At 39.4% G+C, this 18,133-nt stretch overlaps 1 pseudogene; it reads left to right on the top strand.

The window, feature by feature from the left end:
• Positions 1–18,133, top strand: part of LOC119511382 — a 114,921-nt pseudogene that overhangs the window by 2,790 nt on the left and 93,998 nt on the right.

Raw genomic sequence — 18,133 nt, 5'->3', positions numbered from 1 at the left:
TGACTATACACATCCAAGCCTCTCAGAGGATACAAACCATGAAAATCATGATGAGAAATACACACATTTACTGATCAATACATTGTGGAATGCAAAGGACAAGAAGAGACTTCTGAAAGCTTCAAGAAAAAGGTAATGAGTCATGACCAAGGAAATACAAATAAGATTGCTTGATGATTTCTCATCAGGAAACATGAAAGAATGAAGACAGTGAGCTGAAATTCGTAATGTGCTGAAAGAAAACAGGTGCCAAAAAAGAACAATGTCAGGAGAAATTTTCTTTCAAAAAGGAGGGAGAGATTAAGACATTTCCAAATAAACTAAAGCTGAAGGTGTTCCTCACAAGTAGAGGTGTCCCACAAGCCTGCTAAAGGGACTTCTTCACATGAGGAGAGGATACTAAGCAGTGGTGTGAATGGACATAAAGAAATGCATACCTGTGATAAATTAAACATTTGGGTAAGAATAATTCCAGAATTGTGGTGCCAGTGTATTTTTTTTGTTTGTTTGTTTGTAACTCCATTTCTTACTTCCTACATGTGCTAAAATACAAATACATGACAAGTAATGATAAATCTATGGGTTGGAATATACAAAGTACAAAGGTATATGTGATAACATGCACAAAGGAATAGGTGTGAATAGAGAAGGGTATAGGTAAATTATATGTGTATGTCATTGAAGTTAAGGGGGTATCAAAATAAGTATGATTGTTATATACCTGGATGTTAAATTTAAACCACTTAGTAACCGCAAAGGAAATAAATATTAAAATATATCCAGATAGAAAAAGAAACAACTCAATATGGTTGTGACAGTTGGAGTCATGTGTCAACTTGGCCAGGTGATGGTGCCCAGGTGTTTGGTCAAACAAGCACTGGCCTAACATTATTGCAAGGCCATTTGTGGCTGGTTAATAAACCAGAAGGCTGGTGTGCCAGTTTGGATTATGTTCCCTAAAATGCCATTAGCTTTGTGCAATCCCGTGGAAGCAGACATATTAGTGTTGATTAGTTTGGAACCTATTAAGTGGGTATTTCCATGGAGATGTGATTCAACCAATTTTGGGCAAGACTTTAATTGGACAACTTCCATGGAGGTGTTTCCCTGCCCATACAGGGTGGGTCTGAATTAAATCACTGGAGTCACATAAAAAGCTGACAAACAGAAGGAACTTGGAGCAGCTGAGTGACATTTTGGAGATCAGATGTGAGTGACATTTTGGAGAACAACTGAGAATGTCATTTTGAAGAGCAGCTGCAGCTAAGAGAGGAGAAAATGCCCCAGGAGCAACACTTTGGAGAATGTCATTTAATAACACAACATGAGAGCAAGCAGATGGCAGCCACCTGTGTTCCCAGCTAACAGATGTTTTCAGGACCCCACTGGCCATCCTCCATACTGAAGGTACCCAACAGTTGATGTCATACCTTGGACAATTTATGGCCTTAAGACTGTAACTGTGTGACCAAGTAAACCCCCTTTATAAAAGCCAATCCATTTCTATTATTTGGCAAAAAGGAAGCATTAGCAAACCAGAACAGGTTTTGGTACCAGAGAAGTGGGGTGCTGCTGAGTTTGCAAATACCAAACATGTTGGCACAGCTTTTAAATGGATAAGGAGAAGATTCTGGAAGAATTGTGAGGAGCTTGATAGAAAAGGCTTAGACAACTTTGAAGAGACTGTTGGTGGAAATAAGGACTCTAAAGATACTTCTGATGAGGTCTCAAACCTCAATGATGAATGTTTCATTGCAAACTGGAAGAAAGGTGATCCTTATTTTAAAGTGGCAGATAATTTTGCAAAGTTGAATCCTGGTGTTGGAAGGAAGGCAGAATTTGAAAATGACAACCTGGGGTACTTAGCTGAAGAGACTTCAACACTAAATATCAAGATTGTGGTCTGGCTTCTCCTTGCAGCTAATAGTAAAATGGGAGTGGAGAGAGATAAGCTAAGAACTGAATTCTTGGGTACAAATAAACCAGAAACTGGTGGTTTGGAAGATTCTGGGCTTCTGAAAGCTACAGCCCACATGAGGATTTAGCCAAACATGGAACCCAACCATCATTTCAGTACAGATTGGAGATGGAGGTATCCAGAAAGGATTTTTGGAATGTCCTTTTGTCTGATGCTTTCTACACTTGTAAACTGCATGCCAAGCCTACAGAATTTTTGTGAAATCTGTATAAATGTAAGCATTGCTGGTCTGGACTGGAGGAAATGAATAAGGAACAAGTTGAAGGAAAATTTTCTTCAAAGACAGAGACATGGAGGTTGAGGTCTGGAAGCAAGTTGTCCCAGGCTGGGAGAGTGCAGGAGTGTCCCACGCACATGGAAAGGGTATTTGCCCCAGAGGCAGAGGGCAGGCCTTCCACCTCAATGTTCAGGAACAGTGCTGCCACCCCAGGCCCCAGAGTGAATGGAGCACATTCCCTGGAGACTGGGGAGAGTCTTTGCCCTGGAAAGGCAGAGTCTGGTTGACACCCCAATGTTTGAGGAGAGTGGTGCCAAGAAGAAGGTGGTCTCCCCAATGTGTGGATATGTTGCAGCACTCACCCCAGTGAGAGAAAGGAGCTGCCATGAAGGCCCTTGGAAAGGATTGGACTCCTGTACTCTCAAGCCCCAGTGACACAACATGGTTAAATAAATGACTCTCAGACTTTGAAATCAAATGAAATATGTCCTGTGTGTTTTAGGAACTGTTTTGGTACAGTGAACCCTGTTTTCCTTTCAGTTCCTCCTTATGACAATGAGAATGTTTATCCTATGATTTTCTCTCCTGTGAATATTGGAAGTAGATAACATGTTCTAAGTTTCACAAACCCACAGTCAGAGGAGAATTTTACTTTAGGACAGACCACAACTATAACTGATTTTGGTGGGATCTGGTACTTACCTGTTGTTACCAAAATGATTTAAGTTTTTATGATTTTGCAATCGGATGAATGTAATTTGTTTATGGAAAGATCCAGTCATTTTCAGGACCAGGGAGTGGAATGTGGCAATTGGATGTTTTTTGAACACCAAAACACTATTATATTTGATGCAATCTTGTGGGGGCAGATATATTAGTGTTGATTAGGTTGGAAATTATTGATTGAGATTTTCCATAGAGATGTGACTCAATCAACTGTGGACAAGATTTTGATTGCATAATTTCCATGGGGGTGTTACCCTGTCCATTCAGGGTGGGTCTGAATTAAATCACTGGAGCCATATAAATAGCTAACAAACAGAAGGAACTTGGAGAAGTTAAGAGTGACATTTTGGAGAGCAGATGTGAGTGACATTTTGAAGAGCAACTGAGAATGATATTTTGAAGAGCAGCTGCATCTAAGAGAGGAGAAAACACCCCAAGGGCAGCACTTTGTAGAATGCCATTTTGAAACACAACCTCAGAGCAAGCAGACACCAGCCAACAGACATTTTCAGGACACCATTGGCCATCCTCCAGTGAAGGTACCCAACTTTGATGCCTTACCTTGGACTCTTTATGGCCTTAAGACTGAAATTGTGTAACCAAATAAACCACTTTTATAAAAGCCAATCCATTTCTGGTATTTTGCCAAAAGACAGCATTAGCAAATTGGAACAGCTGATTTATTAAATCAGAAGTCAGTTGGCCACAGCTGTGGCTGATTACATCAATGATTACATCATTTTGTGCCTTCCAAAAAGAGAGAATTCAATCAGCTGGATTTAAACCAAAGAGCTGAACACTTTTAAGCCAGACAGATAGAGGACCTTCACTTCTTCTTCAGCTAAACATTGAAGCATTTCCTAGGAGTTCATTGAACACCTTCATCAGAATTGCCAGTTCACTGCCTGAGGAGTTCATCAAACACCTTCATTGCCAGTTTGATAAGTGCCCTATGAAATTTGGACTCATCGTCCCCACAGTTGCATGGACACTTGTATAAAATCTTATATTTAGATATCTCTTTTTGATTCTGTTTCTATGGAGAACCTTAACTAATAAAACTTGGTACCAAGAGTGGTTCTTGAGAAACAGAATCTTAAAATGAGGTTTTACAGTTGGTTTTCTTCTCTGGTTAGATTCAAAGGCAGTAATGACTCCATTTCCAATAATCAAGTTGATACTGACAGCCCATGGTATGACTTCACATTGGAGATATGCAAAATATCACCATTTGATTCTCCTAATCATACTCTTGTATGAAGCAAGGCTATGGGTGACAGTGTTTTTGACACCTTAACAGAGTTTTGCAGAGTTAAGAGACATAATGATGTTGGCTGGTTGTTGTTAGATACATGGGATAAAGTTATAAGAGAAAGGGATTAGCCAAAGCCTTCAAATTTGAAACTTCAGTGCCATATGACAGATGTAAATGTTTATATTTGTGCCCTGAAAGGAAATCCTGTTTCTTGTAGCTGCAGACTTGAGATTCTTGAAAAATAGACCCAGATTCTCATTGTGTGAGTAGCAGATTTACACTGTAAACTAAAATCTCAACTTGCAGGGGGTCTGCTAAAGTAAAGGCATTGATTGGAAAAGAATGGGATCATGAAACTTGGGATTGTGACATATGGATTGATAATAATGGCAGTGAGGACATTGGAACCCTGGATTCTGCTGAGTCATTGTTAGATATAACTGTAGTGGTCTGCCCTGAGGAAACAGACCCTCACCTCCAGTCTGTCATGAGGAGACAGCTACCCAACCTCCAGCCTGCTTTGAGGAAACAGCTTCCCAACATCCAATCTGACCTGAGGAGTCTGCTATCCAATCACCATCTAAAGAGATTAACCCTTCAGTGTCTGATAAACCTGTAATTTCCTCCCCTCAAGAAGCAGCCCTCACTCCTCTGTCTGGAGAGATTAATCTTGTTTCAGGAGATGAAACTGCCATGGAATGTCCTGAACTAAATAGCTTGAGGGATTCTTCTAGTCCTTTTTGTGACCCACCACCACCACCAGTATTTGCTTCAAGACCTATAACTAGACTAAAGTCCCATCAGGTCCTCTAGGGTGAGGTATAAAGTGTGACCCATGAGGAAGTGTACACTCCAAAAGTACTGTATGAGTTTTCCAATTTATACAGGCATAAATCAGGAGAATATACATGGGAATGGATATTAAGGGTGTGAGATAATGGTTGAAGGAACATGAAGTTGGATCAGGCTGAATTTATTGATATGGGCCCACTAAGCAGAGATTCTGCATTCAATGTCATGAATTGAGGTGTTAGAAAGGGCATTAATTGGGTGGTTGGCTGAAACATGGATCAAAATTTGGCTGCTGTTGCCTGAGGTTGAAATGCCAGGACTACCCTGGAATAATGTAGAGGAGGGAATTCAAAGGCTTAGAGAGATTGGAATGTTAGAGTGGCTTTATCATGGAAAGCCTGCTCACACAACCCTGAAATGTCCAGAGGACACACCTTTTACCAGCTATGTGAGGAATAAATTTGTCAGACTAGCTCCATCATCTCTGAAGAACTCTAGTCACCATTCTCTGTAGGCCAGATATTACTGTGGGAACTGCTGGCACTGAGCTGGATTCCCTAAACACAATGGGGTAATTGGATTCTGAGTCAGCAGAAGCCAAGTGACAGCAGTTAATCATCAAAGACAAGGTGAGCATGGCTACCATAATGGAAAACAGTCTCAAGACAGCAGTCAAAATAATCTGACTCTCAGAGACTTATGGCAATGTCTAGTAGATCATGGAGTACCTAGCAGTTAAAATAGTTGGACAGTCAACTAGATTCTTGTTTGAGTGTATAATCAGCAGAATTCTAGGTCAACTGAACAAAAGGCTACCTTGACTTATGAAAACAGAGAGTCAGGGTCCCTTAATCAATTTCCAGACTTGAGACAGTTTACAGATCCAGACCTCCTGGTAGGAGGGGAAGGCCAGGTACCCTTGGGGAAGGACCCTGTTACACTTCCCAAAATTTATACTGTTAATCTTCCTCCAGCTTTCCCCAGGGGGACCTACAGCCTTTTACCAGGGTAACTGTGCATTGGGGAAAAGGAAATGATCAGATATTTGGGGGATTATTAGACACTCATTCAGAAGTGACATTAATTCCAGGAGACCCAAAATGTCACCCTTGTCCAGCAGTTAGATTTGGGGATTATGGAGGTCAGGTGATCAATGGAGTTTTGGCTCATGTCCATTTCACAGTGGGTCCAGTGATTTCCCAGACCCATTCTGTGATTATTTCCTCAGTTACAGAATGCATAATTGGAATGGACATACTCAGCAACTGACAGAATCCTCACATTGGTTCCCTGACTCAGGTAGTGAGGGCTATTATGGTGGGAAAGGCCAAGTGGAAGCCAATAGAACTTCCCCTGCCTAGCAAAATAGTAAACCAGAAGCAATACTAGATTCCTGGAGAGATTACAGAGATGAATGCCACTCTTTTTTTTTTTTTTTAAATCTTCATTTTATTGAGATATATTCACATACCATGCAGTCATACAAAACAAAACAAATCGTACTTTCGATTGTTTACAGTACCATTACATAGTTGTACATTCATCACCTAAATCAATCCCTGACACCTTCATTAGCACACACACAAAAATAACAAGAATAATAATTAGAGTGAAAAAGAGCAATTGAAGTAAAAAAGAACACTGGGTACCTTTGTCTGTTTGTTTCCTTCCCCTGTTTTTCTACTCATCCATCCATAAACTAGACAAAGTGGAGTGTGGTCCTTATGGCTTTCCCAATCCCATTGTCACCCCTCATAAGCTACATTTTTATACAACTGTCTTCGAGATTCATGGGTTCTGGGTTGTAGTTTGATAGTTTCAGGCATCCACCACCAGCTACCCCAATTCTTAAGAACCTGAAAAGGGTTGTCTAAAGTGTGCATAAGAGTGCCCACCAGAGTGACCTCTCGGCTCCTTTTGGAATCTCTCTGCCACTGAAGCTTATTTCATTTCCTTTCACATCCCCCTTTTGGTCAAGAAGATGTTCTCCATCCCATGATGCCGGGTCTACATTCCTCCCCAGGAGTCATATTCTACGTTGCCAGGGAGATTCGCTCCCCTGGGTGTCTGATCCCACGTAGGGGGGAGGGCAGTGATTTCACCTTTCAAGTTGGCTTAGCCAGAGAGAGAGGGCCACATCTGAGCAACAAAGAGGCAATGAATGCCACTCTTAAGTAACTGGAGGATGCAGGGGTGGTGATTCTCACCACATCCCATTCAACTCTTCTAGTTGGGCTGTGAAGAAAACAGTTGGGTCTTGGAAGATGAAAGTAGATTATCATAAGCTTAAATAGGTGGTGACTCCAATTGCAGCTGCTGTTCCAGATGTGTTATGATTGCTTGAGCAAATCAACCGAACCCCTTCTATTCCATATGCAGCTATTGATCTGGCAAATGCTTCTTTCTCAATAGCTGTTATTAAGGACCACAAGATAGAGTTTGCATTCAGCTGGCAAGGCCAGCAGTATACATTCACTATGCTGCCTCTGGGGCATATAAACTCTCCAGCCCTATGTCATAACATTGTCTGCAGAGTTATTGATCATTTCTCCCTTCCAAGACATCATACTGGGCCACTATATTGATGACATCATGTTGATTGGACCTAGTGAGCAAGACTTAGCAACTACTCTAGATTTGTTGATAAGGTATTTGTGTGTCAGAGGATGGGAAATAGATAAAAAAAAATACAGGGGACTTTCAGCTCTGTAACATTTCTTGGTGTCCAGTTGTATGAGGCATGTCTAGATATTCCTTCTAAGGTGAAGGATAAGCTGTTGCATCTGGCCCCTCCTACAATCAAAAAAGAGGCACAATGCTTAGTCAGTGTGTTTGAATTTTGGAGACAACATATTCCTCATTTGAGTGTGCTACTCCAGCCCATTTACAAAGTGACCAAAAAAGTTTCTAGTTTTCAGTGGGGACCAGAAGAAGTTGAGTCTCTGTGACAGGTCCAGGCTGCTGTGAAAGCTGCTCTGCTGCTTTGACTATATGATCCAGCTGAACCAATTGTGCTGGAAGTGTCAGTAGCAAATAGAGATGCTGTTTGGAGCCTTTGGCAGGATTCTATAGAGAATCACAACACAGTTCATTAGGATTTTGGAGTAAAGCCTTACCATCCTCTGTAGATAACTACTATCCTTTTGAGAAACAACTTTTGGTCTGCTATTGTGCCTTAGAAGAGACAGAACACTTAACCATGGGCCGCCAAGTTGTCATGAGGCCTGAGTTACCTATCATGAGCTGGGTGTTGTTCACCCCACCAAGCCATAAAGCTGGGCATGCACAGTAGCACTGTATCATAAAATGGAAATGGTGTATATGAGATAGAGCTCAAGTGGGTCCTGAAGGCAAAAGTTACATGAGGAAGTTGTCCAAATTCCCATGGCCCCCACTCCTGCCACATTACCTTCTCTTTCCCAACCCACAGCTATGGCATCTTGGGGAGTTCCTTACAGTTGACTGAGGAAGAGAAAACACAGGCTTGGTTTACTGATTGTTCTTCATGATATGCAGGCACCACCCAAATGTGGAGAGCTGCATCACTGCAACCCCTCTCTGGGATGTCCATGAAGGACAGTGGTGAGGGGAAATCCTTCTAGTTGGCAGATCTCAGAGTAGTGAGCATGGTTGTTCTCTGTGCTTGGAAGGAGAACTGATCACAGGTGTGCTTGTATACTAAGTCATGGGCTGTTGCTTAATGGTTTAGCTGGATCATCAGGGACTTGGAAGGAACATGATTGGAAATTTTGTGACAAAGAATTCTGCTGAAGAAGTATGTGAATAGATGTTTCTGAATGGGCATAAAAAAAGTGAAGATATCTGTGTCCCATGAGAGTGCTCACCAGAGAAAGACTTCAGCAGAAGATTTTAATAATCAAGCGGATATGATGACCTGTTTGGTGAATACCAATCACCCTCTTTCTACAGCCACTCCAGTCATTTCCCAATGCCCAATTGGCTTATGAACAAAATGGTCCTGGTGGTAGGGATGGAGGTTATGCATGGGTTCAGCAACATGGATGTTCACTCACCAAGGCCAACCTGGGTACAGCTCCTGCCAAGTGTCCAATCTGCCAGTAGCAGAGACCCACACTCATTCCCCAATATGGCACCATTCCCAGAGGTGATCAGCCTACTACCTTGGAGCTGGTTGATTACATTGGACCATTTCCATCATGAACTGGGCAGTGATTTGTTCTTACTGGAATAGACAAATACAACAAATATGGGTTTGCCATCCCTGCATGAAATGCTTCTGTCAATACTACCATCCTTGGACTTACAGAATGTTTTATCCTCAAAAATGGTATCCCACATAGCATTGCTTCTTAACAAGGAAACCACTTCACAACAAATGAAGTCAGGGAATGGGCATATGTTAATGGAATTCTCTGGTCTTACCAGGTTCCCCATCATCCAGAGGCAGCTTGGTTGATAGAATGGTGGAATGGCCTGTTGAAGACTCAATTACAATTCCAACTAGGTGGCCATACTTGCAGTGCTAGGTCAGTGTTCTCCAGGAGACAGTGTATGCTCTGAATCAACATTTGATCTATGGTGCTGTTTTTCCCATATCTAGGTTTCATGGGTCCAGAAATCAAGGGGTGGAAACAGGAGTGGCACTTCTCACTATCACTCCTAGTGATCCACTAAGATAATTTTTGCATCCTGTCCCTGCAAGCTTAAGCTCTCTTTGTCTACAAGTCTTTGTTCCCAAAGGATGAGTGCTTCCACCAGGAAAAACAACAATAATTCCATTGAACTGGAAGTTAAGACTGCCAACTGGCCACTTTTGGCTTCTTGTGCCTCTGAATCAACAGACAAGGAAAGGGATTACTGCACTGGCCAGGGTGATTGATCTTGACTATCAAGGGGAAATAGCACTGCAATATACAATGGCAGTAAAGAAGAGATTTTCTGGAACACAGGGGATCCCCTAGGGCATCTGTTAGTATTGCCATGTCCTGTGGTTATTGTCAATCATAAACTGCAACAACACAATCCAGGCAGGAATAACAATGACCAAGATATTTCAGGAATGAAGATTTGGGTCACTCCACCAGGCAAAGAACCATAGGCAGCTGAATTGCTTGCTGAAGGTAAAGGAAACATTGAATGAGTAGTGGAAAAAGGTAGTGATAAATATGAACTATGACCATGTGACCAGTCACAGAAATGAGGACAATGATGACATTAATAGTCCCTCCTTGATTGGTTATGTGTATGTTTTTATTTGTCTGTAAAGCAAACATCTTTGCTTTCTTCTCTATTTTATCCCCTTATCATAAGACATAAGCTGCATTGTTCATTTTGCAGTATTTATGTTAAAGGAAATCAATTTTAATAGTTAATATCACCCAAGGACTTGCACCCTATTCTGGAGAGGTTTAGTACATTTTCCAGTTGTATGTAGGACAGCAGAGCACTCTTAGGTGAATTATGTGTCTGTTATTGACATCTTGTTGAAGATAAAGTATGGCTTAAGTTGATGTGTATACCTGCAAAGTTGACAATGGGAGGACTTTGCTTGTTAGGTTCATGTGTCAACTTGGCCAGGTGATGGTGCCCAGGTGTCTGGTCACTCAAACAATGGCCTAACCATTACTGTAAGGACATTTGTGGCTGGTTAATAAACCAAAAGACTGGTTTATTAAATCATCAGTTAGTTGGCTGCAGTGTGACTAATTACATTAATGTATGGCACATCTTCCACAATGAGAGTATTCAATCAGATGGATTTACTCCCATCAGTTGAAGACTTTTAAGCAAGATAGAGGACCTTCACTTCTTCTTTGGCTAGCCAGCAAAGTGTTTCCTGAGGAGTTCATCAAATGCCTTCATCAGAGTTGTCATTTTGTTGCCTGCTTAATTACAATTCAAACTAGGAATTTGGACTCCTGCATCCCCACAGTTGTGTGAGACACTTTTATAAAATCATACATTTAGACATCTCTTGTTGATTCTATTTCCCTAGAGAACCCTAGCTATATAATGGTAAATCACAGAACATAAATAAATAAAAATACAGGCATTAATGGAAAAATTGGGGACATGAATGTTATAAGACACAAATAAACTAAGTATTGATATGGTAGAAGAGAGTCTGGCATTATCAGTAGTGGCTTTACATTTAAGTGTATTAAACTATGTAGTCAAAAGACACAGATTGGTAGAATGGATGAAAACCAGGGCCCAATTATATACTAGATTTAAGAGATTTACTTATATTCAAAGACACAAGTAGATTGGAAGAGTATTGATGGAAAAATATATGCCATGCAATAAGTAACAAAAAAGAGAGCTGGGATAGCTGCAGTAATATCAGATAAAATATACTTTAAGCCATAAAGAATTATGAGGATCAAAGACAGTTATTACAAAGTAATAAAGGGGTCAATTCAAGAAGAAGTTGCAGCAATTATAAATATAAATGCACCTAACAGCAGAGCCCCAAAATACGTCAAACACTGATAGATTTGAAAGGAGAAATTGACAGTTCTATATTAATAGTAGGAGATTTTAATTCACCACTGTCCATAATATATAGAGTACCTAGTCAGATAATCAATAATGAAATACAAACTTGGATGATACTCTAAACAAACTGTAATTAATGGACATATATAGAACACTTTTGCCAAAAAAACATGGAAAATAATATACATTATTCTCAAGTGTGCATGAATCATTCTCCTGGATAGACCACATTTTTAGGTAACAAAACCTGTCTCAATATATTAATAAAATATTGAAACCATACAATGCATTGCTTCTGACAACAATGGATTGAAGCTAGGAATCAATAACAGAAATAGAAATGGTAAATTAACAAATATGTGGAAATTAAATAACATGCACATAAACAACCATAAGGTAAAAATGTAATTCACAAGTGATACGAAGAAATTTTTTGAGGCAAGGTATTCCCAAAGTGAGCAATGGATGGCAATAACAAAGATTACAGAGGAAAAAAATGAAATAGAAAATAGCATCAAAACAAAAAAAAGCAATACAAATAAGGAAAATCAGAAATTAAAAGAGGAACAATACTACTTACCATGCTGAAAAAAAAGACTATAAGATAATAGTATGGGCAAAGGTACACCAATAAGTTAGACAACCTCAATGAATTGGACAAATTATTCAAATTATTCAAAACATGTAAAACTGAATAGATTGACTCAAAAAGAAATAGAAGATCTCAAGAAAACAATTACTAGTGAAGGGATTGAATCAATAATCAAAAACCTGCTCTGCCAGTTTGATTGTATTATTTCCCCCAGAAAAAGCCATGTTGTTTGATGCAATCTTGTGGGTGGGGAAGACATTTAAGTGCTGATTACAATGGAACCCTTTCAGTGTTTCCATGGAGATGTGACCCACCCAATTGTAGGTGATAACTCTGATGAGATAATTTCCATGGTGGGGCATGGCCCCACCTGTTCAGTGTGGGCCTTGATTACTCCAGTAGTATGTAAGCTCAGAGAGAAGAAGTGAGCTTGCTACAGGCAAGAGGGGCACTTGGAATAATGCACTGGAACTGAGATGAGCATCAGCTTACAGAGACATTTTGGAGATGGCCCTGAAAGCAGACTTTTGCTCTGGAGAAGCTAAGAGAGGACAAATACCCCATGAGCAACTAAGAGTGACATTTTTGAAGAACTGCGGCCTAGGGAGGAATGTCCTGGGAGAAAGCCATTTTGAAACCAGAACTTTGGAGAAGATGCTAGCCACATGCCTTCCCAGCTACAGAGGTTTTCCAGACATCATTGGCCATCCTCCGTTGAAGGTACCCAACTGTTGATCACTTACCTTGGACACTTTATAGCCTTAAGATTGTAACTTTGTAACCAAATAAGCCCTCTTTTATAAAAGCCAATGCACTTCTGGTGTTTTGCATTCCAGCAGCATTAGCAAACTAGAATACCTGCCAACAAAGAAAAGCCCAGAACCAAATGTATTCATAGGTGAATTGTACCAAAAATTCCAAGAAGAGAACTCTCTTTCTACTCAAACTTTTCAAAAAAATTTGTAAAGGATTGAAGACTCCATAATTTATTCTACAAGGTCAACATTACATTCATAACAAAACTGCATAAAGATACCAGAAGAAATGAAAAATTCTAGAATATCCTATGAATATAGATGCAATAATCCTCAACAAAATACTTGGAAACTAAATCTAACAGCATATTTAAAAAATCATACACCATTATCAACTGGTATTTATCCCTGGTAAGCAAGGTTGGTTCAACATAAAAACTCAATTGATATGATCCACTATGTTAACACAATGAAGACAAAAGAAATGACCATCTTGACAGATGCAGAAAATTCATTTGACAAAATTCAGCATTCTTTCTTGATAAAAGCACTTAGAATACTAGGAGTAGAAGGAATCTTCCTTATCATAATAAAGGGCATATATGAAAATTCTACAGATAATTTTCTATTTAATTATTAAAGACTGAAAACTTTCCATTTAATATCAGGAACAAACAAGGATGTCTACTCTCATTACTATACTTCAACATTGCAGTGGAATTCTTGCTTAAGCCACTAAGCAAGAAAAAGCAATAAAAGGCATCCAATTGGAAATGCAGAAGTGAAATTCTCTCTATTTGAAGATGACATGATCCTATGTACAGAAAATCCTGAAAACTCCACAGCAAAATCTTGAAAGCTAATAAATGAATTCAACAAAACGGCATGGTACAAGATCTACACCCAAAAGTTTATAGTGTTTATATAAACAAGGAATGGACAATCATAAGAGAAATCAAGAAAAAATTCCATCCACAATAGCCACACAAAGTATCAAACATTTAAGATAAATCTAACCAAGTGTGTAAATTACTTGTACACAGACAACTGCAGAACACTATTAAATGAAATCAAAGAAGGCATAAATAAATTGAAGGATATTCAATGTTCATGAATTTGGAAAACTAACTATTATGGTAGCTTGAAGTTGAATGACCCCAGAAAATCATGTTCTTAAAGCTAATCCATTACTATTGGTGTAATCCTATTGTGGATGGGCCCTTTTGGTTAGATTATTTCAGATGAGGCATGATCCAGGTGGTTCTTTATTCCCTTACTGGAGTCCTTTATAAAAGGATGTAACACAAAGAAAAAAGACACAACGCTGGGAAAGAAAGCCACAGAAACAGAGGAAGCCACTGTAGCCAGAAGCTAGAAGGAATGAAACCTGGAAGAGAAGGAAGAGACCAGAAGATACCACCAGGTGCCTTGCCATCTGACAGAGCAGTCCAGGACAGCTCGCAGCCTGCTTTCAGAAAGAAGGTATTAACTTTTTGACATCTTGATTCAGACATTTTTCTCAGACAGAATTGTAGGCTTGCAAGTTAAAAAATCCCCATAGTAAATGTTAACCCATTTATGATATAATGCATTTCAGCACGTTGTACAATCTAAAACAGTCATTAAGATGTCCATTTTACCTGAAGCAGTTTATGAATTCAGTCTCAATCAAAATTCCCACAATCTTCTTTTCAGAAATGGAAAAGCCAATCATAAATATTATTTGGAAGATTAAGGGGAACCAAATAAATAATTCCAATCTTGGAAAACAGGAATAAACTTGGAGAATTCACACTTCCTGATCTTAAATCATGTTACAAAGCCACAATAATCAAAATACAATGGAAGCAGGTGAGGCAAGATGGCAGAGTGGTGAGGTGTGAGTTTTAGTTACTCCTCCAGGGCAGTCGGGAGAAAGTCAGGAATTTTGTGGACTAGACATTGCAGAGGAAACTGAGTTGGAAATACTTCATACAACACTCACGAACATGTGGAGCAGCTCAGGTCAGTGAAATCTATAAGTTCTCCTAGCCAGGGGGCCCATACCCCTCCCTGCAAGGTACAGTCCCAAGGAAGGAGGGGCCATTCATGCTGGGAACCAGAAGAGAGAAGAGCAGTTGCAACACTGATTAACAAACTCAAACACCTGAACAAAAACTCCAACCATAAATAAACAGAGCAGACACCAGAGAATCTGGGAGCAGTCAGCCTGGCAGATAGGAGACAGGGCTAGCTAAAACAGAAAAAGAAAAAACCACAAAAATAAAAACAGAAACTTTTTGGAGTTCCAGTGAACATAATACTGAGAAGGGCAGGGCTCAAACAGAATCAGGCACATATGCAAATCCAGAGGGTTAGATCCCTTGCCTGAAAAGCTGATTTCTCTGTTTTCATGATTGTTTCTTAGTTGTACAACTCAACATCTCTGTTTCCTTATTGATCCTCTGTCTAGATGTTCTTTCCATTGATGAGAGCAGTGTATTGAAGTCTTCAACTATTATTGTAGAGGTATCTACTTCTCTTTTCAGTGTTCTCAGTGCTTTCCTCATGCATTTTGGGGGTACTCTGGCTAAATGTATAAATATTTATGATTCTCATGTTTCCTTGATAAATTGACCCTTTTATTAATATATAGTGTCCTTTTTGATCACTTTTAATTGTTTTACTTTTGAAGTCTAATTTGTTTGATTGTAATATAGCTACTCCTGCTTTTTTTCTGGTTGTTGTTTGCATGAAATGTCTTCTTCTTCAAACCTTTCAATTTCATCCTGTTTTTCTTCTTGTGTCTAAAGTGAGTTTCTTATAGACCACACGTAGATCGGTCCTGCTTTTTAATAATAACCCTGGCAGGAACAGGATCTGCACCACACCTCTTTATATCTACCCCTATAATTTACCCAATGTATTGGTGTAATTTGTTACTTTTGTTGAAAGAATATTAAAATATTACTGTTAACTACAGTCTATAGTTTGCAATATATACATTTTCCCCATCTACCTTTCTACTATTACCTCCCTGCAATAGAGTCATACATTTTTTACAATTCATGAAATAATTTATACAGTTAATCACAGACATTGCCCACCAAAGGATTCACTGTATTATACATTCCCATGCTTTAACATACAACTTTCTTGCTGGTGACTTATATCACTCTAAACTTCCCCTTTCAATGACATTCATACACCTATTCAGCACTGTTAATTTTTCTCACAATAATATGCTATGGTCACCTGTATCCATTTCCAAATGTTTAAGTTCAGCCTAGTGAAATATTCTACACATATTTAGCAACCACTCCCTATTCTTGTAGCCTCATTCTATCTCCTGGTAACTTCTAGTCTAGATTTTATGTCTGTATGTTTACATATTATAATAAGTTAATATCAGTCAGATCATCCAATATTTGTCCTTTTGTGTCTGACTTATTTCACTTAACATAATGTCTTCAAGGTTCATCCATGCCATTGTGTGCTTTAAGATTTTGTTTCTTCTTACTGCTGAGCAATATTCCACAGTAGTTTTTTTTTTTTTTTTAATCATCATTTTATTAAGATATATTCACATACCACGCAGCCATACAAAACAAATTGTACTTTCGATTGTTTACAGTACCATTACATAGTTGTACATTCATCACCTAAATCAATCCCTGACACCTTCATTAGCACACACACAGAAATAACAAGAATAATAATTAGAGTGAAAAAGAGCAACTGAAGTAAAAAAGAACACTAGGTACCTTTGTCTGTTTGTTTGCTTCCCCTACTTTTCTACACATCCATCCATAAACTAGACAAAGTGGAGTTTGGTCCTTATGGCATTCCCAATCCCACTGTCACCCCTCATAAGCTACATTTTTATACAACTGTCTTCGAGATTCATGGGTTCTGGGTTGTAGTTTAATAGTTTCAGGTATCCACCACCAGCTACCCCAATTCTTTAGAACCTAAAAAAGGTTGTCTAAAGTGTGCGTAAGAGTGCCCACCAGAGTGATCTCTCGGCTCGTTTTGGAATCTCTCTGCCACTGAAGCTTATTTCATTTCCTTTCACATCCCCCTTTTGGTCAAGAAGATGTTCTCCATCCCACGATGCCGGGTCTACATTCCTCCCCGGGAGTCATATTCCACGTTGCCAGGGAGATTCACTTCCCTGGGTGTCTGATCCCACGTAGGGGGGAGGGCAGTGATTTCACCTTTCAAGTTGGCTTAGCCAGAGAGAGAGGGCCACATCTGAGCAACAAAGAGGCATTCAGGAGGAGACTCTTAGGCACAAATACAGGGAGGCCTAGCCTCTCCTTTGCAGCAACCGTCTTCCCAAGGGTAAAACTTATGGTAGAGGGCTCAACCCATCAAACCACCAGTCCCCTATGTCTGTGGTCATGTTAGCAACCATGGAGGTGGGGTAGGCGAATACCCCTGCATTCTCCACAGGCTCCTCAAGGGGGCACTACATCTTTTTTTTTTTTTCCTTGTTTGTCTTTTTTCTTTTTTTTTTTTTTTTTTAACTTTCCCTTCTTTTTTCAAATCAACTGTATGAAAAAAAAAGTTAAAAAGAAAACAAACATACAATAAAAGAACATTTCAAAGAGACCATAGCAAGGGAGTAAGAAAAAGACAACTAACCTAAGATAACTGCTTAACTTCCAACATGTTCCTACTTTACCCCAAGAAAGTTACATAATATACCAACATTTCAGTGAACTTGTTCCTACTACATCCATCAGAAATTAACAGACCATAGTCATTTCTGGGCATCCCCAGAACGTTAAATAGCTTATCTGTTCTTCTTGGATTATTGTTCCCCCTTCCTTAATTGCTCTCTACTGCTAGTTCCCCTACATTCTACATTATAAACCATTTGTTTTACATTTTTCAAAGTTCACATTAGTGGTAGCATATAATATTTCTCTTTTTGTGCCTGGCTTATTTCGCTCAGCATTATGTCTTCAAGGTTCATCCATGTTGTCATATGTTTCACCAGATCGTTCCTTCTTACTGCCGCGTAGTATTCCATCGTGTGTATATACCACATTTTATTTATCCACTCATCTGTTGAAGGACATTTGGGTTGTTTCCATCTCTTGGCAATTGTGAATAATGCTGCTATGAACATTGGCGTGCAGATATCTGTTCGTGTCACTGCTTTCCGATCTTCCGGGTATATACCGAGAAGTGCAATCGCTGGATCGAATGGTAGCTCTATATCTAGTTTTCTAAGGAACTGCCAGACTGACTTCCAGAGTGGCTGAACCATTATACAGTCCCACCAACAATGAATAAGAGTTCCAATTTCTCCACATCCCCTCCAGCATTTGTAGTTTCCTGTTTGTTTAAT

The sequence above is a fragment of the Choloepus didactylus genome, chromosome 16, assembly GCF_015220235.1.
Source record: "Choloepus didactylus isolate mChoDid1 chromosome 16, mChoDid1.pri, whole genome shotgun sequence".
NCBI lineage: Eukaryota > Metazoa > Chordata > Mammalia > Pilosa > Megalonychidae > Choloepus > Choloepus didactylus.
This window is presented reverse-complemented; position numbering and strand designations above follow the sequence as displayed.